This window comes from Corvus hawaiiensis, chromosome 10, assembly GCF_020740725.1.
Source record: "Corvus hawaiiensis isolate bCorHaw1 chromosome 10, bCorHaw1.pri.cur, whole genome shotgun sequence".
NCBI lineage: Eukaryota > Metazoa > Chordata > Aves > Passeriformes > Corvidae > Corvus > Corvus hawaiiensis.
Window position 1 is genome coordinate 20536966 of NC_063222.1, and position 25752 is coordinate 20562717.

Below are 25752 nucleotides of genomic sequence, written 5' to 3' on the forward strand. Positions count from 1 at the left end.
GCACAGCTTGACCAGCCCACTGGCTCCTTCTCCCCACACCATCATCGCTACAGGTCTGTGGGTTCAGACAATTCTGCCATCAAATGGCCCTGAACCAGAACAGAGTCCAGACAGATTTTGGAAGTTACTCTCCCAAACCATAAAAGCCCAAAGCTTATGATGAAACACAGCTACACTGAAGATTTCCAAAATAAAAGCACTCAGATTATCTGTAGGACGTGATGCAAACAAGTGTGTGACTCCAGGAATCCTCCCACAAGGAATTAGGTTGTGGGGTCTCTGGCTTTCCACTAAGAAATAATTCGTGGTTTTCAGCGGAGGAAAATAAATGCCTTATTAATGACATGGTGTGGCAAGAACGATGCCGACTGTGCAGGTCAAGAGCCATAACTGCACGGCTGGATGCTGCTGCTCCTGGGCAGAGCATGGATGCTGGAAGCTGGAGGGATGTGTGGTGAGGAGATACTCAAGCTCCATCTAGTGGAAAATAAATCCCTGTAAGGTCAGATTTGGACACACAGTTGTTTGGAGTGATATGCACTAAGGAAAAGAAATAAATCAGGGTATGGACTCGATTCCCTGGGAGGGAATGTTCTCTTTCCTCTTTTGAAGGGAGTCAGGCTGTAATCATAACTGAAAAAATAAGTTAGGGCTAGGAAAAAAACCCTGACTACCTATTGGGACTTAAGGATTTAAACTTCCTGCACATGTATTTTACTCTTCTTGCTCCTGTCATATCCACCTTGAGCTTCTCACATTCTCTTACTTCTGTTTACAGCACTCCTGTCAGAGACCATATGCTGGCTGGCACAGGCTGACCATGCCAGTGCAACCAGGGAGAATTAAGGAAAAGCTCTTGTTCATTTGGCTCCACGCTCCCATATCAGAACAGGGTAGAAAAGCCCCCTTTCACATGCAGTGACACAGTCTTACTTCTATGAGTATGAAGAGTAAATGGCATCAATGTTCTACTTGTACAAAGGGAGAAATGTGTGTGCTGGACTCACACAGACCCAGCCTACCTTGTCATTTGAAGGGTAGGAGCCAAAACAGGACATTGACCCTGTCCCTGCACCCTGGACTTGTATGATGAGAAGAACCACTAAGCTTGAGCCTGAATTGTCTCAAGATGCCTCGAGTTTCTCCTTGACTTCAGGGTTCCATAAATAGATGATGCATGTGTGTAAATCCTCCCTATGCCTCCAAAAAACCTTGATACAGAGTTTTAGAAAAATGGAGATAAAAACTTAATATCTTAGGGTATTAAAATCTCAGCACTTCTTTTACTGCAGAAGCTTTTTGCAATATCTACTAATCCTTTTCCTCCATAAAACTCCATATCCTATCTCACAATATACTTTGCTGTGTTATTGCTAATCTTTAAATTTGTGCATGTTCTTCAGTAGGTGGACATTAACACAAGCACTGTGAGAGCATTGCACTTAGGGGATGCTGGATGTGCTGCTTTCAGCTGCAAAGTCAGGGTAAGGCAAGTCTCCTCCACCCCTGCCCACCCCACCTGCACCGTCAGCACCACAGGGCTGGAGCAGGAACTGCAGCAGGGGAGCAAGGAGATGCAGCAGGTTATATAGGGGAGGGGAATTTTTAACAGGGCTTTCTTACCAAAACCAGGTGATACATATGCAGGAACCAGCATCTCTTAGAAACCACCTCATTCTGCAAATGGTGAATGCTCCCTGTGTGTTGAAACTGCTCCTTCATCTCTTCTTTGCAAAAATAAACAAGCAGAGAGAGAACTGTAAAGGCCAGTGCTACAAAGCCACAGGTGGTGTTGACAACACTTACAGGTTCACAGTGTCAGCTTTAGTTTTGTTCAAGTCTCTATCAGCAAAGATAAACTTGCCATGCTTTTCCTGATGTAAAACCCCACCATAGTATTTTTCCATTCAAGGATTTTTTTTTAAAGAGAGAAAATGGTAATGTTTGAATTAAACTGTATTTGCCCATGGAAATAATTTTTAGAAGCTTTGTGCAGGCCAAATATAACACAGAAGTTCACTCTAAGTAGGGTACTTTTCCCTGTAGAACAGAACATTGTTCTGCTTATTCACATAGAGAACCTCTGGTGCATTTTCCTGTACTTTCACAATGAAAATAAAATGCTTGCAATAGTAAAAATGCAGTGGTTGATCATATTCTAAACACAAAGAACTGTTTCTAGAGATGAGACTTTTCTGCAGAGAAGGAACACCTCAAACCCCAATTTATGTATTAAAAAAGCAGTTAACTCTAAAGAATATGGGAGAAAGTAGGAAAAAAACCAAAGCCTAGAATTTGTGTGGGATAAGATATGAAACCACAAAAATTATTAATACTCCAGAGCATGCAAAGAGGCAGGCTGTGGAATCGCCAGACATATAGGACAGTTTAGGTCTGGTCTTATCTTTAAATCATCTGCATCTTTTCTCTTTTGCCTGTGCCCATTCTGACTCCTGCTAAAATAAGAAGCAAAGGAGATGCTGATACAGCCAGGACAGCATCCTTCAGTGTTTGGGTGCTGCTCTTTTCTGCTTCAAACGCAGCTGCAATCTCCTCTGCCTTTGTTTCACTTTATCAGTGGTGGAGGAGCTCACATCCTCCAAACCACTCAGTAACAAGAGAGTTTGTCCCTGCCTTGGGCCACTGCTTTATTATCAGAACTGTGAGAGAAGGCCTTAAAACGCTTGTCCAGCACTTTCATTTGTTGTTCTGTAATGTGGCTGCTGTAGTCGCTGAATATGTAGATTTAGAAGTAAGTTTCTAAAGCAGTGCTCCGGAGGTATTCGCGTTAATCCCATTATCTGATAAATGGATTTGTGAACACACCTCCCACCATCCTGCATTAATAGCTATCCCTCAGTCGCTCTAGGAAATGAAATTTAAATGCTTGTGAGAAGTTGATGGACCACATGTTCACAATCTTGGAATTAAACAAAACAAGTTTATGGAAAGTTGCAACGTTTTCAAGATCTTATCCCTTGCTCTCTCCTGCCAGCTCCCCATCTTTCAAAGTCATCAATTAGACCTGCTGCTGATTTCCTGCCCATTTGTTGAATGTGCTACTCCATGCAACTTGTCTTCCCTGAGGTGTGCTGGAAGCTGAGTAGCACAAGATCTGACCACTCCTGGAATTTAGGAAATGTAGATTCTGCTCCAAAGTTGGGCACAGGCTTCTGCTCCTGAGGAAGACATTCATTCTTTATCTTCTTCTGAAACACACCAAATCCTATAATATAGGGGGTTCAAATTTGCATTTTTACTCTAATATCTCTGTGGAGGGCATAGAAAAGCTTTTGCAGACTGGACAACCAGTTGATACTGAAATCAAACATTTTACATCCAGGCCATCAGTCTAAATTCAGTATAAGCTGCCAGCAATGCAGATCACTGGTTTTTGTTTATCTGTACTGAATGGATACAGAGACTGGACTTAGAGTCTCCTTATAAAGATATATATAAGGGAAGAGGCTTTTCAGTGCCCTCTGAATATTTATTATCAAAGCTATAGATTACTTCCTTGAAAACTTATGATGCCATAGATTGCAGGGCTACAGCAAAAGGATCCTACATCATCACCTCGGGGATTTGAGGGCAACGCACACAAGTTGCTGGGAACAGGCTGGAGTACAAAACTGTTATCTGCCCCACCTCTCCACATCCACAGCCATGGGGTACAGGAGGCTTTATAGCTTCCACTCCCAAAGCAGGGGCTCAGGGAAGCAGAGCTCACAGGCCAGAGAAAACCACCAGAACCTGCTTTTCCAGAGAAGCCAGCATAGTCTGCCCATGGGATCAAAAAGGGGGAAAGAGACCACAGGATACAGTGCTCCAAATGCCCAAGGTGCAGCCACCTCAGCAGGGTGGAAGAGAGGAGGTGAAACCAGCAAGTCACACACTCAGCACTTGAGAGTCCTATGGGGTGTCCTTGTAGTGACAGGGAAATTCACACTCAGTGGAGAGAGGAGATTATTCCTCCCTGTCTTTTGCTTTTGATGGACAAAAGAGGCCATCTGGCCTCTTTTACTCTCCACAGATAAATTCTTGGGTCCTGAGGTCTTCCATCGCCCTTGGCTGGAGCCCACAGTTAACAACAGCACACTTGTTTTTGTAACCCACTTGACCAAAGAAGGAAAACGTCATTTCAAGTCCCACCAGTCCCAGCTCTAAGAGCGCGGCATTAGAGGCACTTGCTTTCTAAATCAAGCAGGAGAACCAGCTCAGCTGGGGGGTTCAAGCCCAGACTCGCATCCTGTGAAGGAGTCCAGCCTTTTGCTCGCCGGAGCGTTTTAAACGAAGGACCGGCTGCTCTCCTGTTACCAGGTGGGAATTGGGAGCGCTGGCATCTATCCCCGGCTCAAAGTGAGATTCCTTTTAAGATTCGTGTCAACACTGCTGAGAACCGGGATTTCTGTGAGCAGTTCCCCGGGGTGGGAGCTGGGCGGGATGCGGGAGCCGCAGCCGTGCACTGCCCGCCGCCGTCGCTAAAGGGAGCTCCAGGCTCAGAGCTCGGCTCTGCCTCCCGCTTCAAATGTCACCAAACCCGTTCTCTTCCCTCCTCCACTAACCAGGTACGTGGAATTAATGGGGCATTTACAGGGTCATTTGCGAAACGTAAATCTGCTCCTTCACTTTAGGTTTGCGACACAGCGGCTACAAACTCTTTGGGGAACGGGGCACACGTTGAGAAAATTTGAGATATGCACCATTTCACTGGGTATTTCCCGGGAATGTCTTCAAGATGTATTGTATTTTCGAGCCGAACTCTGTAATTGGTGTAAAAACCACTTACAGCCTAAGCTTGTCAAGAGAGGCTCAATAAACCTCCAGTTCTGGTGATCAGTTTTTGAAGGCTAAGAGTTTAAAAATGTAGCTACGCACCACATAGAGCTCGGGACAGAAAAACACGTTTGAAATAAAGTATCTCCACTGATTTAATGTGACCGGCTTTGAAGGGGTGCTGTGTAACACCGGAATATTTCGGTCGCAAAGGCGGTGTTTGCCGAGGGGCACATCACCCTGTCACAGGAAAGCACACGGCAGCTTCGCATTCCTGTAGCATCGTCAGTGCAATCAGTGCCCATCGGTGCCAAAACATTGCGACAGGTAAGCAGGGCAGTTCAGCAGAAACACCCCATGACTCTTGTAACCAGGAAAACAGCACCAACCCCGCCCCCCCCCAAAAAAAACCCCAACAAACCAACCCAAAACCAAAAAACAAACAACAAACAAAAAACCCAAACAAAGACCTAACTGTTCTGCAATGGCAGCGTGATTTAAACACCAAGCAGCAAAACCCCCCAGGGAACAGCATCTGCTTCGTGGCAAGCACAGCCTCCCAATTTAAGTGTCCCTGAGGCAAAAAAATCAAAACCTGTAAGGACCTCCAAAGGCAGTGATGGCTGGGAAGGGCTGCTCCCGGGGCTGGGGACCAGGCAGGAGAGTATTTCTCACTTTAAGTGTTTCTAGCAGGTGATGAAGCTATAAAAGCTACTCTTCTGGTATGAGCAGTGGTACCCTTCCCAGTTTTGCTGGCCCTCCTGAGGGAGCCCTGATTAGCCAGTTTTGTTCAGTCACTGCTGGAGTTAACTGTTTATTAAGAAGTGAAATACCTTGTTTTCTACAGTCTCTTCCCACAAAAAAATAAAAATACAAACCCATGGACTTTGGGGGACTGCTTAGAAACAGGTGACCTTGAGATATTTTTGCATGTTACTTGTCTTGAAGAGACTCCCAAGTCAGTAATATATTCATTATCATTATTCATTTAATGCAAAGCAGTATATATGGTGCAGAAAGCAGCAGGGGCGAGCAGGCAGTCTCAGAAAGAGCTGAGAAATGTCTGAGAGGAAGGAAATTCCCACAACTTGCCTGTCTGCCATGCCAAGCCTGTGCCTGTACAGATGCAAAGCTATGGGTATCCCAGACAATTCATGATCCATTTGTTTATAATTACTACCAGCATTTACAGGAAAAAGGGAGGTTTGTTTTTCTTAAGGGCTATTTACTTCAGCTCTGGCTCCTCACCTGAGCAGCTGCAGCTACAATGAAGATAACGGACATCCCAACTTTGGAAAAACTCCAGCCAATTCCAAGGTGATGGCCTGAACATTACTTAGCCACCCATTAGGGAGAATAAAATCCTCCAATCAAATCCAATAAGAAACCCCTAAAATCAGACCCTGCACTTAATAAGACAGGGTTATCTGCTGCTAACCCTGGCTGACTGCTCTCCACAGGGCACGAGTAGATGTGCCATCAGGAGGGAGGTGGGAAAGAACAACCTCCCTTAGTTCACACAAGTGCAGGAGAGCTCATTATGTGCCCTGCTGCCTATTGCTGTGAGAGGTTAGAAATGCTTCTTTATTTCCCCTGCCCTAATGCACTTGCTGCCTTCCCCATTCTGTTTATTTTGTGCCACAAAATGACAATCAGCCATGTGAAGCATTATTCCCTTATTCCCCAGCCTCCTTTCTGAGGTGAGCACCGTCCTGAAAACAGGAGCAACTTCCAAAAAAAAAAAAAAAAAGAAATAAAAAGAAATGAAAAAAAGGAAAAAAAAATTACTGCAACATCAATTTCTATTCAAATCACTTGGCACATTCCTGCAGTTCTTTTGCTGGAGACCAGGGTTCACTTCCAGCTCCCCAGCCTTCAATACCTCGGGACAGTGAGTGCTGGCACAAACTGAAACCTGGTGACCTTCCTTTGAGAATATTAAGACTTGCTGGAGTTTCTGTGAGGTTAATCGATTCCACTCAGTCCTCTCTTGTGAAATTCTCGGACAGGAGAGAAAAAGGAGATAAAAAGCCAAGGGAGATTTTCATGCAATCCTTATAGCCTCAAGATTGCTTCAGTTTTTAATGGTGTTTGTCTCAGTCTCACCATCTTTGGAAAGTGTGCTGCTAGATACTCAAATTACTCCTTAAATAAAAACCCCTGAATACTGAGCTGCACTTCTCATTTGCCAAGACCACCCAGTCTGTGCCATGTTTGAAGTACTACACAGCAAGTTACGGTGCAACATCATGTGAGTTACTAGAACCACTCGAGATCCCAAAACTTTGTGAAGATATTTACCTTGTACAGCCTGGTACTTGAAGAGCATTGAGTGCAAGGAAATTTGAGTGGTTATAGACACATGGAAATTGGCATATTAAACACTGGCCCATGGAGCCATCCAGGCAACACGGAACCTGATCAAATTGCCAAACCCTCTGCCCTCTTTGCCACAATTTCTGTTGACTGGGCACTCACAAATGCAGTTTTGTTACTGAAAGTTCCTAGCTCCTCATCACTTTGCAGCAGCTGGAGCTCAGTGGTGCCTCTGTATTTTTCTGCTGCTGATGGAAAACATGGACTGGCCTCCAGACCTTCCTCTTCTCCCTCACATTGTGAATTGAACCATGACTGGGGCAGTGGTGGACCTTTGTCTAATGTGGACATTTCACATGCAGCAAAGGCAAATGCTACATCAGTGAAATACTGTAGGAAGCAAAGCACTAACATCCCCTGAGCTCCTCCCTGGGTAAACTGGTCTCCAAAAGGCTGTCCTTTCAAAGGCAATGCTCTTGTACTGAAGTTTGGCCACACTTTGGATTGTGTACAGTACTGGGCACAGGAGTGCTTGAGTTGTGCACATGACTGGGCTGAACTGGTCACTGTCCAGCTCAGAGCCAGCAAGGAGCACCAGTAGCCTCAGCGCCCCAGCATTTACGGAGCTGTGGAACACACAAGGCATTGTTAAAAACAATCTGGCCGAAAGGATTTTTCTGCTGCTGAACCATCCCCATTCCAATGTCTGCACCTTGCCTTCTGTGATCAGTGCTGCCTGCGATTTGATCAGGATCACTTTACCCTGCAGGTCCCCAGCCATCCCAGCCAGCAGCATCAGCAGGAGGATCCACATGGAATAACTGGGCAAGGACTGCTGGCGCAGGCTGGCTCTGCACAGCACTCAAATCCCTAAATAGCAACATGAATAAAAATAGTTCAGTTTGGACATCTAAAAACCAAAATGGGGTAGGAATATATTTAAATCAAGAGGTAGTTTCTGAAATGCAGTGTGATTCCTAATTATTTGCCACTGTTCGTGAGGTTGTACTGAGAGATGCTACTTCACCTCATCACTTTTAAAGTGCTACACAAATGTAACACAAATAACTCACATTTTGAGCAACAATCTTTCCATTCTTTCATCTTAACAATCTTCATTTTTCTTCTAGGTTACAGACACTGATTAAGAGTGCTATATAATCTTTGGATTCATCTGTCCAACAATCATCTAATTAATTAATCATTGATAATTAAAATGACCTTCTTTTGACTGATACCTGATCTCAGAAAAGTTCAAAAGAAACTTGACACATGTTGTGTCATGTTCCAGTATAACCCATGACAGGTATGTTATCATGTTATGCCACATCTGGTTTCCAGAGAACAAAATCAACTGAGGAACAAATTAAAGGAGGAACCAGTTGTACACATATCAGATCAAACCAGTTCAAATATCTGGCAACATACAGGAGCAGGAGAACTTCCAGTGCACTTGCAGGACCATCATTAACCCCAGAAACAGCATTATTTTTGGATATGTCTAAGCAGGGACATCTGATAACAGCATATTATCTGGGCAATCCCTGCCATACTTAGATACTACAAGAACCCTCTTTAGAGAAAATCTGATTAAAATCTCAGATAAACTGGCAAGAGGGAAAAGTATTCCTCATGTTTTGCCTGTACAAGTACTGAGAGCCCATAGCCATTGAATCTAAGATGTGCAAACTATGAAAAAAATGCATGGTCTGGCCATCCTACACCTCCTGCGATTCTCTTAAGCAGCTCCGTATCTTACATAGGATCTGCAGACTGACCCACACCCCCTCTGTTGTAGTTCCTGGTCACTGCAGCGAGGGAAAAAGACTCCCAGGTGCCTCAGATGAAACACCACCATGAAAATCTCAGTCCTCCAACCACACTAAATAATGCTGTTCAGGAAAAGCTGCTTCCTCCATCCCATGGGCAGTCCAAACCTCAGATGGGGAAATCCATGTGCTTCAAAGGTTCAGGGCACTTGGCTCTCATTCACCTTTTTTAGGTGTTTCCTTCTCATAGCTTCCACCAATGCACAGCCCTGACTTCACTTTTAAAATTAATTAAAATGCAGCAATAGCATTTACTTCTTTCTTCATGGATATTTTGTCAATTTGAGGAGGAAAAGCATTTTTTGGGAACAATAGTTCAGCTACAGAGTTGGAGTCCTGCCCTCCTTACAGGAGCACAGTTGAGGAACATTTCCATTGAGTAAGTTTATGGATGAAAACAAATAAACATTTACTTTTTTTTTGTTGAGGCTAAGTAGGAGCTTTTTGAAAAAAAAAATGCAAAAAGTGAACCAAGGGGTTTTGTGGCAGAAAATCTATAGAAGTTGTAGGTCTCCTTCCAACGTGATATTGGTTTTCAGTATATAATTAATAACAAGAAAACTGTATCCTTACTTTGGGGTCTGCATCAGCATCCTGGAACAAAAACAACCATAAATTAGCATCAATTATGTATTACAGTTCCAATTAACCTGGCTGACACTGATACACTTTAACAAGGTACACTTAGATAAAAGAAGCAACTCTCTAATTACTTGGAACAGGACCTCCTGACCCATTCTGCTCTTTTATCCCAATGCCAACCTAATGAGGAAGGAAGTGTGAGATAGGAAACTGTGCATAAGGCAAAGCTGTAGCACCACAAAATGCCCCTTGAGAAATGATTTTACCTTCTTACAAATGATTAATACTTTATTGCTCTCAGTGCCTTTTAACTGTTTTAGGAAGAAGTGTTTTTGAGGCTGAAATTGCTAATGTTCATTTTAGTGTGGAAATCTGCCATCTAATGAAAGTCCTGGTCACACGTTCCTTCTCTGTGACACACCACATACACATAATTTGTGATGGCAGCACCCAGGGTTCCTGTACACAGATTTAAAGTAAAGTATCTTGGTCCAAGCATGAGTGATGATCACAATTAATTTTACACCTTAACCAGAACAGTTGGTTTAAGCATATTTTTCAGCACTGAAATTTTATGCAAATACTGAGGGCAAAAGGTAGACCTGTGTAAAACCTGTGCTGCCTGTAAGGAGAACAACATCAAGGTGAGGAGCGAGAGTGGAATCAGGAAGGTGTTTATGGAGCATCTAGTAAGGCACAACTTTTTTCTTCCTTTCTATGTTCCTTGAAATCAGGTAACTCCAGATACTATACCCAGGGCAATACATCCAGAGGCATCTCCTCTCCCTTACAAAACAACAGGTGGTTGTAGTGTCCAGTCCAGCAGTCTGCTCTAGTTCAGTTCTGTTCAATGCTCAACTCTTCTACCCTAGACTGACCCACCAGACTTTGAACGTAAGCAGTTATGCAAAGGGCAAAGAGAGCTGTTTTTTTTCTAGTGTTGTGTTTTTTAAAATCACTTAAAAATGTTGTACTCTACCACTGAAGAACAGTTCCCCAAAGCAAGGCAATTTCTGTAATGAGAACTGCAGAAGAACTAACTTGTCTTTGAAGAACAATCTTTTCTCAGTGCCAATTCTTTCTCTGTGTCTCGTTATCAGCATTTTAAATAGTTTTAAGTTAGTGTTGATGCTGACCCCTTCTTTGTGGTTGTCCACTGCAATACAGTTGGAGTCTTGGCTTTCACACTTGATCTCCCACTAGCCACACAAGTCTGACTTCTGTCCTTTTGGGGAAGAGGTGTTGGTGGAATCCATCAGAGGCACCTCCTAATTATAGTCACAGTCTTCAAAACTCAGAGGGAAGCAAACTCGTCATTGAGATTTCAGCTGGATGATTCCTGAAGTGAGTGCTTTGCTGGGCCCTTGCAGTCAAAGGTTATCTTCCACGTAAGCCATGTCAAAATTTAAACTTAAACACATTGGGTCATGCTCTTCCCTACATGGAATTTCACTGCAGAGGGAAGGAGATTTTCCTCTAGTGCTGCTGAAACACACAGCACTAGAAGAGAATTTCAGCACCTCCAAGCCTGGAATCACAACTCCTTTCCCAAACTATTGCCGTTGGATGTAATGTGCTCCATTAGCAAAAGCAGTCAGCAGACAATTCCCTAAATTACAGCTTCTCCAGAAAGACTTTCAGAATTCCTTTGCTTTGGTTGGGAATTTTGTCTCTGTCATTTTCCTCCCAACTTTGAGCAATTCTTCCAAAGCCAGCAGAGAATGAAGACAAACCTAAAAGAAATTCTTTAGCTGCTAAAAGGGTCAGAGTCAGGTCATCTGCAAGATTTGAACAGTTCATCGATGCCCCAAGCTAACGCTGCCATGTGCATTATTCTCCTCCCCTGCATTTTCTGCAGGAATATGTCTGGATCATTCAAGTAGTTTGTGAAGATTGAAAAAAGTTATACAATCAATTTTGGCCTTTTGTGACATCCCTAGCGACTTCAGTAAGCCCTTGTGGAAAAAGGCCCATCCACAGTTCATACGTGATGCACACCCCTTGATCCAGCCCCATTTAAACCAAGGTCTAGTTGAAACATCTGTGGGAATTGAATCAGACTGACAGACTATTATATGTGCACCATAGGGGACTCGCTCATAAGTCTCTTGTGGCAAACATGCTACTTATACAGTATCCCATTCAGATAAGTGACCTACTTATTGGTTGCATGTTGTAAGCTATTTTGACGAGAGCAATGTGATCCTTGCTGTTCTTTGCTTTGAGTAAACTTTAGCCTTTGGGTATAAGAAGAGGGAAATTTGACATCCATGTAATAGAGGACAGCCATATACATTCAGAGTGGGATTTTCAAAATCATTCATAACAGCAGAAGGGAGAAAAAATAAACTCACAAAGCTTTGATTCTCACAGCAACACGGTCACTTAGTAAATATCTAAGTGGCTTTATTCTCTGTCACACTGGAATGGGCCTAAGTCCTGGGAAAATAGGACAATTATTTGGTATTGCATGGCTGCAGGTACACAGGAACATTAAGGAATATCGCCTTCTCTATTTCTTACCATTTGAAGGGAAAAAGTCCAATTTTACTAGAGTATTACAAATGTGAAAAGAGAGTAAAGGACAGGGCTTCAACTTTTTTTGGTTAGTTTGTTCTATTGATTAAATAAGTCCATCATCTTCTCTGCAAGACTTTGCTTAGGAGTGAACAGATGTAAAATCCACCATAGCTTATCCAACGAAAAACACCTTTTTAAAATGACACAGAGATGGAAAAAAGTCAGTCCTTGAGATCTTATCTCTTTCCCTTCCAGCTTTACCCCTCCATTGTTTTATTCAGAGCAAATTGTGATCCAACTGCAGGAGGGGCTGTCCTTATCAGCCAGGGCTGCCATGGCGCACGTGCCTCAGCACGGGGTACAAATACACACACCCTGGCTCCCAGTTCAGATGACTCTGTCCATTGGTGAGCAGCTTGTGAAAGCCCTTCAAAACTCTTCAGTTAGCCAAGGGTGACAGTTTACTCAATCTTTTGTAGCTCCCCTGACCCTGCCTCGTTCAATGGAAAGCTTTTCCCCCGTCCTAATTCCTCCCACTACCTCTTTTAGAGGAACGAGAGAAAATGTAAGTGCCCTGCTTTTACACCCAGCTTGCTGCTTGCGTGCAGTCAGGCCAGCTGCCTCGCCAGATCTCCACTGCATTGTTGATATGCTCCTCTTGTGCCAAGACAAAATTTATAAATAGATTTGCCCAGTCAGTAAGCCCTTTCTCTTTAGAAAGACAGGGATTCAGGCAAAAAGAGGATTATTGATAACATGCAACATCTTTATTATAGCAGAGACTGCTACTGCTACTATAGTTAAGGACCTGTCAGCATTTCCATTGTAAGGGTTTTTTTTTTTTTTTTTTTGTGCAAAGGTTTAACTTGGCAGTAAAAAATTAAATATACTTGAGGCTGGACTTTTTCTTGCAAGAATTCAGCAAGAGTGTTAGGCACAGAGCTTTCTCCCCTCCCTAATTAACAGTGAATTCAATGAGTTTTAGAGCTTCTCTTGTGAATATGCCTCTCCTGTTTTCTGAGCAGTGATGAGTAACACCTGATCCACCATCACATATTATAGAGCAGAGAGAAGAGCACAGGGCAAACAGAGGGCCAAATCCTGCTCTCATTAGTAGTGGTGCTTGAATAGCATTTGGCCATTACAGGAACACGGTTTTGGCTAACTTCCCATATTTTCCTCTACCAAAAAACAGCAGAGGGAGATGCTAAAAAAAGTCCTTTCAAAATCATCTCATTTAGGTAGTTAATTTTCCTTGCAATGCAAGCTGGTAGGACAGCACAATCTGCCAAGTGATGAATGCGTCTTGGGAGTCACCAGCCCCACCCCTCTCCCCTTGTAGTCTGTGCCTCTCTTCAGCCTCTGGCAAGTTGCTTAATTTCTGCTCTGCCTCAGTTTCAGGATTCAGGATGGAAAACAGTAAAACTCACACAAATGGTTTTGCACACAGGATTCATTCTGCTGCAGCTCAAGCACTTTCTGGCAGGAAATAATCCGGCTCTCTTGGACTTCAGCAGTAATTAGCCCGAGTGCAAAGCCACAGCTTGTTACTGCAGAGTTGCTGCCTTCCCTAGGCTTGTGTAACTTCAGTAGACTTGAGGACAGGACTGCTAAAATACTGCAGTGTGCACACAAGAGTTTCCTCAAAATAAGGCCATCTTTGCTTTAAACCATGCTCACATACACGTGGAAGTAAGCAGCAATGTGTCCTCTGATCAATTTTCTCCTCTTTTCTCCTCTCCAGGTTTAAAAAAAGAGGAATAAAGTATTCATGCATTTTCATGGTTTTCACATCTTCTGGGGGAAAAAGAAGAAAAAAGAAGCATATGTTGAAATTCAGCCACTGATATTTGCTAAGATTTATGAAAAAAGAGTGGTAAATCGACTGGGGTCTGCATGGAGGAGTGGTAGACGTATTTTCCTCTGCCTTGCTTCTCAGTGGGATGCTGAATGTCTTTTTCTCACAATTAATACAGCAGAACATTTTGCTTTAAGGATCTGAACAACTTTGCTCCCTCTCAGCCTGAAGTTATACCCTTAATATTAGGAGAATGTGGGCTTTTCTCAGGGTTCTTTAAGCCCAGTGTATGTTACATAAAGTCCTTTACACACATGGCACAAAACATTCTTTCACTTGTGTCTCTCAACATTTGTATTTGTGGTCAACTGAGTAGTATCTTTTGTGTGCTGATTCCTACAAAAGAATAATACTAGTCTGTTTTGTCTGTTGACAAGATCTTCAAATCCTACTGCCCCTCTGACACATTAAAACAGTGCATTTCTGTCTAGTTTTATTTTTATGATACGAGGATTTAGCTAAGACTTTGACACCATGGAAACTAGACACAGGACACAATCCTGTTCTATCTAAATATATCCCCTGACTTTCAATCACACTTGCCTCTTTTATATTTCATGAAAACCGCTCTTTACCTTCCTCCATCTAGGCAAGTTTTTTTGGCCAGCAGGATCACCTTGGGCCCACTCTTAGCTTTCATCACCAGCCATTACCACTTCAAGAGAGAATCTCATGCACTGAGTGGAGGGGAGGCAATACAAGAAAACAGGCCCTGAAATTTGATGTAGCATCACTGAGATAATTCTCAAAGAAATTGAATGTTAAATGGAAAGCAACTTTTACCCCTCCTAAGTGCCAAATGCAACTTTAATTAAGCAAAGCAGATCAGCTTTTTCCTTGTGCTGTAACAAGAAAGGACTGTCCCTTTCTTAACCCACCAGCTCCACTATAGATCTTTGGTATTTTCTATTACTGTCCTTGGGCATTAGTTTTTCATGGCTAGTTACAGCTCACAATCATAACGCTCATTTATACTTCTTATCTACAGGGCTACAACATCACCACTACTCTTTTTTTAAGCCACCAAATTATCCCTTCGTCATAGCTCACAGAGGTTCTGCTTGAGTAAAAGAGGTGGGAGGGACAAGCTTGAAATGCAACTTGATGAAAACACATTTCCCATTTCAGTGTGGAGTCAGATAGCTGCACTTCTGGAGACAAAAAAGCTATACCTGTCTCTTAAAACCAGCTTTGTGGACTGATGTGGATTTTCCTCCCACTGTGAAATCAGGACACAAAATTGAGGCCAGAGTCAGGAAACTTAATGTAGTTATCAGGTAGCCCTGGTGGAAGCATGGGTGCACACAGTCCTCAGAATGCAAGATGGAGCTACCTCTCCATTCCTTTCTACCAGACACAGCAAAAAGCCCTAGGAAGGCCAAAAAAAATTCCCGTCCAAAAAAAATTGAGTATTTCTTCCCACCACGGGCTGGCTGGCTATTTTTGAGCAGCTTGTTTTAAGTGTCAACATGTGTTATTTTGCCTGGCCAAGACAAGTGAGCTGATAGCTGAATGAATGAAGCAGGCAAGACATGCAGGAGGAGTTAGAACAAATGTCTTAAATTTTTGAGCCTGTCTGTTTTGCCACTGACCCATGGAGTGAGGAGCTGTGTCAGCTAATCACCTAGCTGGCCACTGCCGACAGACAAATACCTCGTGGTGACATCTGATGGGAGTTGTTACAAAGCACCAACATTTCAGGGCTTTGAGCCGAGGCTGAGCCAGCGCCCAGCAAGTGCTCAACAACACACATGCAAAACACCCAAAAGTGTTCAGATGAATTCCTTAAAGAGTGTTTACTTGGGCATTTTTATCCTAAACCAGTGATGATAACTAACTGATTAATGATATCACAGCCATCAAAAGCGATAGCTTGTTTTCAAGGAGCATCCAACAATAACTTGCTGCTTTTACGGCTTTAATTGTAAAAGCAAATAATTACATCCTTTTCAAGGCTTAAAGAGAATTGCTTGCAACTGTAAACAGAAACTATGAAAATTCTCCAGCACAATACCCATTTTTAAATGGCCACTTTTCCTAAAAAAAAAAAAAAAAAAAAAAAAAAGCTTGTAACAGCTCTGTTTCAGGTACATATTCAGGAACTAATTACTGATATGGACAGTACCCAGATCATCAGATGAGGCTCTGCTCATCATCAGGGTGTCTTGACCCATGGATGGAATTGGCCCACAAAATTTTTTTTTTAATCATGTGCAATGCTGGCCACACTGGGAGGAATGCAGATGACCTCAGGACTGAGTCAGTTCCTCTGTCATTACTCTACAAACCACTGCAGTGGCTGGTTCATTTTTCTTCTTTCGAGTTCCCCTCCCAGCATCTGATAAATCTCATATTCTTTGTGCACTGTGAAATAGGGACCCATTGCAAACTCTGGATGCAAATCATACAGGAAGGCAAAGTGTGAATGCAGCTCTGTTTGCCTCACAAACCTTTTATATTCTGATGGATTTTGGTGCCTGGGATTGATCTCTATGTAAGGTGCACAAACAACACACAGGTCACAAAAGACCATCCAACAAATAAACCTATTTACTGATACCTTCCACCTGACACAGTCAGCAAGGTTTTTACATCAGCTTTGTTCTAGCCCAGCTTCTCCAGGGTCTGACCCAGTCTCCCCCAAAGTGGCAACAGAACCAGATTTAACTGGACTAGAGTTGAATGGAGCTTTGCAAACATAAGTTACAACCCATTCAGTAAACAAAGTTTGGTATCAAAACTGAAGCACTTTAAAAGTCCATTTTTAGCTGCTTACAAAGGAACAAGCTTGCCAACCTGTGAGGTATGAAGTGTATGTGGAGTGTGGAACTACACCAAAAGTCCCTTTCACATCAGCAATCTTAAGCACTCAGCAATGAGCATTGTTGCTTTGAATGTTTCCAGCTCCTGAAGCAATTCCAGGCAGACATGCTGACAAAAGAATAATTTTATCAGCATATGGCTGATCACAGCATCCAATTCCACCAGTATGAAATGGCCCCGTAGTGCACACCAGCATTTCTGCATACAAGTGAAACAGATGCTGCAGAGATCAATGTAAGAACAGCTTAATTAATTTTAGTGTCAAAGTGCTTCCTTATTTCCAGTTGACATGTCCTTAATTTCATGGTTGGCTCTATAAATTTTAGAAACAGGAGGAGAAATTTGATTTGAGGGTTAAATACTGCAGAAAGGCCTAATAAAATGCAAGAGAAGCACTCCTTCATAGTATTCATAACCTTGAAGCCATAGTACTGTCCATTGTCCTCAGTTTGTTATGAGTGTTCTACAGTCACAGTTTCATTTTCACAGAGCACATCCCTTACTCCAAGCAGTCCTCTGGCATAAAAGTGTAGTAGCATCCTGAAGCTCCAACCCTGGGACAAGATCCCATTGCAGGTGACATGCTGGGCTAGGAATCAAGAGACCTCACTCCAGACCTCACTCTGCAAGCAGTGTTTTCTGTTGGACATCCTGAGAATCTATTTACCACTAAAAAATCTCATTGCATCAGAGCAAGATCTTTTATCCCTCAGCACTGGTCAACATTGTACAGCTCCTACTCCAAAATGGTGTTCAGCAGATGAGCTGGACATGTGGAGGAGAGGAAATGTGTCCTTGGACAAATTATTTTATATTTCAGGTCGCCAATAGCACCAAGCACTATCTGTATATTACAGGAGTGGAAAGGCTGCATGTCCTGCATCTCCTGTTAGTGCCCTCCTGTCCAGCTCCACAGAACAGACAGGGGAAAAACAGCACGTTAAATAAAAACACATTCAAAAAGGAAATATTGCACCCTGACAGCTGGTCAATGGAAGTTAAGCAACCCATTAATAAAACAATTCTAATAGCTATTGACATAGTTGTGTTCTGAGACAAACAACACTGTTGTCACAACACTGAGGAAAGGCAGAGGGTGGTGAGAGATTGCTTGTTGCACAAAGTATTATTATGCTGAAATGTGTCCAGCAAATGTTTGTTCCACAGGCAGGAGCTACAAGTGCCTGTTGTGGTCACTTAGGCCTGAAACCCAAGATTTCAGCGATTTTGTCTGAATGCATTTGCAGAGCACTGGGTGACATTCACCAACACAGGCAGCTTCTCAGGTTTCAGCAGGAACTAATCTACTATCCTCCTGCATCTATCACTTCCAGTGACCCAAACTAAAGAGCATCATGCACACCCTGCCTGCTCTGACACTCGGTGGGGTATCACCTCACAATTAGGACTCTGCATCTCAAGGTATTTCATTAGCAAGAGGAGATTGGTTGCCAGGACTCTGCACACGTTGTCAAACAAAGAGTGCCCAGATCACAGCAGGCACTGCCACAGAAACCCCCCACCTCTCCATCAGCCTCCTCCCATCTTGAAACAAAGGCAGGTTGAGGGGAGAAGTGATGGGGAGGGGAAGAAGGGAAACCTTAGCAATGCTTAAGCAAACACATTTGGAATGAGGCTTAGGTTACTACACATGTCAAGGGGATTTTTCTTTCCTCCCCCTCCTCCTCATCATGTTGGCAAACTGTTGATGACCACAGGCATGGAGGCCTCTCAACAGGAGACCAGCAGATACCAGAGGCAAAAGGACCTGGGGGTTCGTTGTGCAAAGGAGAGCATCTGACAAGGCACATCCTCTGGGTGCTTTTGTTTGAGGGCTATGCTTCACTAACAAATCCTGTTGCACTAAGATTGCAGGCCGCAGATAGCCTAACAAAAACAAACCCAGGGTACTACCTTTACATCCAAATGATTTCAGGGAAGAGCTGTTAACAGCAGGATGACAAACACCACAGTCCTTGAGCTCATGTGTGCAAATCTGGAACAACTGCTTGCGTTAGGATATCACACAGAAAAATCCCACAAATCAAACACAGTAATGCCAAGTGCTTGTATAGCATGTTTTACCTGCAGCTCTTGGAGCGATTACAAAGAGAAATGAAGAAGAAAGGCTCATTACCACCATTTCACAGATAAGGAAACTGTGGCACAGAAAGGAAGTGATTTGTCCTGCAGCCCAGTGGAAGAACAGGGCAGTCAAGTCAAGCCTCTTAAGTCCCAGTCCGATGCCCTCTCCCCTGAACTATTGTAGCCGACTCTGACCCTGCAGGAACTTCACATTTGTCATTATGCTTTACACCTTGATCATGAGGCTGGGTGTCTTCAAAGCACTGCCCTCAGCTCCTTGGCCAGGAGAGGAAAAAGCTCCCATGTACCTAATCAAATATAATTGCCATTCCCAGAGAAAAGAGATTCCTTCTCAACTCCTCTGGATGATAATTCACCCTGTGTTCAGGTGTAAATGTAATGCTATATGTAAGCCAAGATAAAAGTAGCTCCTCTGACCACTTTTAACTCAACATCCCTTATGCAGTAAATTTCATACACAGCTATTGAAATAGTACCAAGAATTGGATGTAATTTTGTTGTCTATTAATATAATTTCATACAGCAGTCTTAGAGTATTCTTACTAAAACGTAGGCTCCAGGGAAAGCTTGTTTAACATAAAAGCCTTTCACCTTTAGACACACAGATAACAGAGAATTAGTTTAACTATTGAACTGCAACTGGGGGACAAGTTTGTGTGAAGGCACTGGCCCAGCATCCTTTGAGGCTCAGGTACAGCACTTGTACCTGCTACAGCTGCAGTTGGGTCACATGGGAACAGAGAAATAGCCAGGACAGGAATATGGGTCAAAATCAGCACTTAAAAGTTAACCTGGAAAACAGTAAATCACCACTGGGTATTCCAGAGTGTGAGCATAGAGTGCTTGAAAAGAGGGATGCTGCTTAACAAGTCTCTGCAGAGTGTCACTCCCATGATCGGCAGTGTGGGTTTAGGATGCAACATGAATACAACCTCACGAGACACATGAGAGCATCCTGGTGGGTAGACAGCAGGTTTCCTCCCTGTGCTGCTACCAAAAGGTCGTTACTGTGACAAGTCACTCAGTTAAATTATCAGATGTGAACAGTTAACAAACAGGGCCAGGAAGGAAGGGATGTTTTTCCCTTAGGTGCCTTGTGTAAACTTAGAGCCTGCTACGCTCTAAAGATGGCCATAGGTGACTTGTAATCCAGGCCAAAAGCAGAAAATCACAGGATTAAAAGTGGGTGGTCAGATCATTCATTTGACTTGCAGGGGAATAAAACCCCACGATATCTGCTCGTAGACGACAAGCAGTTTTGCAGAGAACAAAGAAATCTCTCTCACAGACAAAATTGGTCTGCCAGGAACTGAGCCCATCTAGCTCCTCACCTCCCCACCACCCTCCCCATATCTTCCCCTCTAAAAGGATCTTTTCTGGGATTCAGGGAATGCGTGTTTATAAAATAGTTCCATTCAATTAGGGCACAGAGTACAGCAGCTTTATATCAGAGGCAACCCAGAGCGAGAGCTCTGTGGAAGTGCAGGTACATGGTAATGATGACAACCCTGCACTGGTTGTAGTGTCATCACCTCTTATTCTTAATCAAAAGGCTTCCAATCCCTTCTCGACGTGTGCACTCGGAAATGAAGGGACTGCTGGAGAATCATTTGAATGTGGCAGCCCTAGATAATGATGAAACGAATAAAAGGCTGACTTTTTTGTTTAGGTTTGAGGAAAGATTCAGGATTCCTCTCGTGAAAAGGCAGCAGTTTAATAGCAGCGAGGCAGAAGGGCTTCTCGTTATCCACAGAGGCTGCTGTCAGCACAGCACTAATGGCCATGGCTTGGGCTTCCCCGGAACGCTCCCTGTGCCGCGGTGCCCGAGGAACCCGTGTGCCAGGGGCCGAGTGGAGACTGCTCCCAGAGACTTGGCCTGGGACTGGGAAACAGCACAGGACTTGGCTGCATTGGCTTTCCCTTGTGGGAGAGGCAGGGACTCTGGGTCTGGGCTGCCCCAAGCAATGCAAGCCATACAAACCCACAGCTGGCTGGCCAAGCGTGGGGTCTAGGCACCTCTGGCCCCAATATCTTCATACCCTGCTGGGGCAGCAGCTGCTTCAGCAAATGTGATGCTGCACACAGTGGAAAGGCCATGTAAATCAACTATGGGGCAGTTACTTCCATGAAGTAGTGGCCTTGGGCAGGCACATAACAGCTCTGAGCTGGGAACCAGCCTATAGATAAGCTGTATCTTCCTATACACTGCCCTGCAAGGCTGATTTTGATACTGAATCTGGGTGAAAGGAATGGAAAGCAGCTAAACACTTTGCTTCTCCCTGTAGCTCATACATACCTCTCAACACAACGTTATTAATATCTCTTGACATATGTTTTTGCAGTGTCTTTTATATACTCCAGGTAGCAGCCACTAAGTCTTGGGATCTTTTGTCTGAGGGAGGTCAGGAGCTGTACTGTGCTGAATGACCTACTGGACACCTGCTGGTTCCATTTGGGGAATACCAATTCCATGCCAGGCAAGAGCGATAGCAAAGGCTTTTTTGTTTGGTTGTTGATTTAAAAGAACATTATTTCAGACAAGGAAGTTGATTAACAGACACTTTTTTCAGTGACTTAGGAACCCATGGAAATGATTTTTGCTTCTATTTCATTATTGGCCTCTTTGTCTACAAGTAAAGTTTTCACCAAAAAAATCTTGACGTGCAAAATTGCAACTATCTTTAGCAATTTGCTCAGCCCTTCTCAGGCATTCACATTTATCTGTACCAGAGCAAAATACACAAACCAAAATTCAAAACACCAGCTAAAGTTACTCTGTTCACTGCAGTAACATTTGCCCCAAATGCAGAGCTGGCAAGGTCAATAGTTTCACTTTTTGTGCTTCAGCTACATTAATATAACAGTTTGCCATTCCTCTCTCTTACTATATACGTTCAAAGCTTCATGAGCTATCATGAACAGCCTGATCTCTGACACACAAGACATGTTAACAACAGCTTTTCCCATTCAGAAAGCCAGCAAGGAAGAGAAGTCAGACCTTTCAATGTATGTTAAGTAACAAATATAAGATCTCCATGATGTCCTACATGATGAAACACCTTACAGCAGGTTAGAAAAGGGGGTATGGGGAATCAATACATTTCTTCTCACAGTTACATAGCTGCATACATCACCACTTTTAACTTCACTGTCTTCAATCCAGCCCACTGTGTCCACAAGTAATATCACAGGGACAAGGCTATAGAAAAGCCAAGGACATTATAAACGAACAATGTGGTTATTCAGCGCATACATCTAGGGTTAGGGCACAGTGACCAGCCACATAAAAAGCCCAGAACACTATGATGAGATTTCACTGCATAGCAATAGCTGTTAGTATGAACACCTAATAGGAAGAAACAGCTGATAAAATGAGCATACAGAGTGCGCACAGGAACATGTGTTTAGTCGAAAGACTAAACATAGTCAAGTATAAATATGGAACAGGTATGTGCATGGTTTCAGAATTTCCTCCCCCCTCCTCAATCACAAAATCATAGTGAATGTATTAGGACAGTTGCATTGGGTTTATGTGGCACATTGGTAGTGGGGGGGTGGTCTTCAGGGGTGGCCCCTGTGACAAGAGTTGGCTACAAAATGGATCCAACAGTGGCCAAAACTGAGCCCAGCAGCAATGCTAGTGGCATGTCTGTGAAAACACGTCTAAGAAGAAATAACAAACACTGCCCAAGAGCTACAATAGAGAGGAGTAAGGAAAAAGTGCAAAAGAAACAGCCCTGCAGACACAAGGTCTGTGATGAAGGAGGGGAAAGAAGTGCTCCAAGAGCTGGAGCAGATTGCCCTGCAGCCTATGGAGAAGGCTGTGTCCAAGTAGGTTATTCCTCTGCAGCCCAGGAAGGCCAACATGGGAACAGACACCCACCCTGCAGCAGGGGTCTGTGCCCTGAAGGAAGCTGCAGCCCACGCCGGAGCTGTTTTTGAAGAGCTGCTGCCAGACTGGTGCAGTTTCTGAAGGACTGGATCCCATGGGAGGGAGCCCATGCTGGAGCAATGGAAGAGTGCAGGGAAAGAGTGGCAATGACAAAGTGTCATGAACTGACCACAACACTCCCACCCCCCATCTCCCTGTGCTAAATGTGGCAAGGGGGTGGAAGAGTTGGGAACAAAGGAGTGAGGTTGAGCCTGGGGAGCTTGGGTGGAGAAGGTGTTTTTATTTCCTACTTTTCGTCTCTATTTTTAAATTGAAAATACATTAAATTATTTTCCCCCAAAACTATTTCTTTCTGTTTTGTTGGTGTTGCTGATTGGTAAGCAATCCCCTCGTATTTATCTCAACCCATAAGGTTTTCTTCCCCTGCTCCACTGAGGAGAGGGAGTAAGAGAGTAGCTTGATGGCCATCCAGCAGAAAGCCCAGGTTATCCCCCCAGAACAATATTGTGCCCTACATGATAAAACAAAGCTCCACAGCTCCCTAGAAAATGAGTTTTACTCCAAAAATATGCCTTAGACCAAGAGAAGTAAAACTATTGTCAAAAAAAGGAAGAACAGATTAAAATTCAAATAACAACTACTTTTTTTTTTAGCTGCAAACCAATTGAATTAATGCATCCCATTCAATAACTCTTACCTTTTCAAGAGTTTAAATGCTTGAGTTCTTTTTTTTTGGTCTCAAATTACTCCTACATGCTTATTTCTGACAAAAATGCCATCCATTCCTTTTCCTCTTTTTATAGCCTCTCCTCCATTTCCATACAGAAAGTGACCTCACCTATGGGTTAACAAGCCCAGCACCCTCTTTTTCTATTGGTCTGCTTCTTCCTCAGTCATTTTCAATAGAGCAATTAAAAGGCTCAGCCAACTCACAGTGCTCTCCATCTGATTTGCAGGTAGCTTGGTGAAATACACAGCAAGGGGTTGGCAGATGAATGTACACGTGAACTTCAATAGCACAAACTGCTGAGAAAACATTTTAATCTTGGATTATAATAACCATTTCAGGTTGAGCTGAGACTGTTTCCTAATCATTCCAAGCTTCATCACTCATAAAAATGTCCATTCACTTGGGTGTGAGTTTTATGAAACCAGCCTATGATCTCATAATAAATCTCTTATAAACTAGTTGAGGATCAGCCCTGATTATGGACACTGGAAAGATTCAGCAAACACAAGACATGAGAAAATAGACTATATTTGTACTGTGCTTTAGTTATTAGATGATGAGCTGAAGAAAAGCTGAGATGAGAAAGGCCATTGTATCCGTAACTGGTTAAAGAAAAAGTATCTTTTCCTATAGCAAACACATCAATGTCAATAAAGAAGCTGGGTCTTCTCCTGTGTTATCTGACCTTATTGGCATTGATGTGTTTGCTGCAGGTAAAGATACTTTGCTAAAGCGTGATGAGATCCTTCTCTCCCAGCACTGCTGGGTGGGTGCGTGCTCTTACCAGGGTAAATGAGCACCTTGGTTAACTATAAATTAAGCACAGACAGTTCAGCACCCTGCTTAGCTGTAATCCCCTATTTGGATTAGCATGTTGCTCCAATTGCATGTGCCATTTTGGGTGCTAATGAGTAAAATACAGTGTATTTTACTTAGACTGAATAAACATCTTGTAATTAGTACTAACCCACCTCATTGCAAGGCTGTGTTCTCCCACAGATGCCAGGAGCTGTTGCTGGTGGATAATTGCAAGGGCATGTTTTGGCCACAAACCAGCAACTTTACAGCATGATCCTTACACTCACTTTTGACAAAACCAGTGTCATCACCAGCCTCTCATGCTAAGGATCCTCCATGGAGACCCCATTGGGACCCCTGGGGAATGGAGCAATGGAAAAAAACCTTTCTGAAGAAGCCTAAAACTGACCAACAAATGATGCTTCTGAGGTATTGAAATGAAAAACTTGTGTGGAATGCAGTGAATTATGCAAGCTTAAAAATATCAGTGTGTCAAAACATCAGCTTTACCTAATGCCACGTTCTGCTTCAGAAAATTCCAGTGTGTCTTCTCTAGAGGCAAAATATTTCAAGGCAGAACACTCAGTGATGTAGAAACCACCAACCAAAGCAATTTGCAGTCGTGGTGCGGGCAGTGCTCCCGTGGCAGGCGCAGAGCCAAGCGGTCCGAGCTCCTCAAGGTGCTTCCCACAAGGTGTTAATCCTAAAGCTCAGACACAGAATTTTAATATCGCTGCTCGTCACCACAGCAAAGCAGCCACTACTCTCATTGTAAAATAGATATATTTTAAGTGCACTGTCCTACTTTGTTCTGTCCAGGGAAGAGATCAGGAGTGGACCTGTAGGCAGCCATTGCTCACACTTTGTGCTATCCTTTCTCTAGGAACCATTCTTGGTTTTCCATTATTTCTTTATGAGTGTAATAAAAATGTTCTGGAGAGGCTCTCATGTTTTGCAACATAAATGAGCACAGCTGACACAAAAAGGTGAATTTCAGGCTAGTTTGGAGCAGTGATAAAAACCACATTGCACCTCTGTTTGCTATAGATGATGTCTGCTGTGCTCACAAATACAGGAAAAAAATGGAGTGGAACAGGACAGAAATAAAAATCTGTTGCAAAGAAGGTCTAAATTTGGTCCAGAGACTCAAACCCCAATGTGCCAATGTAACAGGCCCTCTTCAGAGGTGGGGAATCCATAGCCATGTCACAATAAAGTTCTTGGTCATGGGCTGGAAACAAGGTAAATTTGTCACCTTCATTTTCTTCCTGCTCAAGTGGAAAACAGGAATGCTGCAGCACTGGGAATTGACTCCTGTGGGGCGGTGGCTTAGCAGCTGAGCATGAGGAAAGCCCAGCCACCCCATATGGGATAGGAAATCCCCAGATGAAGGAATGACAAATATACCACCTCCCTGTCAGCAGATGGCTCTCTTTGCTCTGAGGCCCAAAGTGCAATAGAGTCATCAGAGGTAATCATCCTGATTTTTATTTTAAAAAACTATACATTAATGGCACAGTTA

The 25752-nt window shown here is 43.3% G+C and overlaps 1 long non-coding RNA gene across 2 annotated transcripts; it reads left to right on the plus strand.

Moving 5' to 3' along the window:
* Window positions 1-4192: 4192 nt before the first annotated feature.
* On the plus strand, window positions 4193-17680 carry LOC125330567. 2 transcript variants are annotated; one of them, XR_007205607.1, is made up of 4 exons: window positions 4193-4568; window positions 8223-8398; window positions 12279-12476; window positions 13768-17680. It is a non-coding gene; the product is annotated as an uncharacterized LOC125330567 (long non-coding RNA). The 2 variants fall into 2 exon arrangements; XR_007205608.1 differs by lacking the exon at window positions 12279-12476.
* Window positions 17681-25752: the final 8072 nt, after the last annotated feature.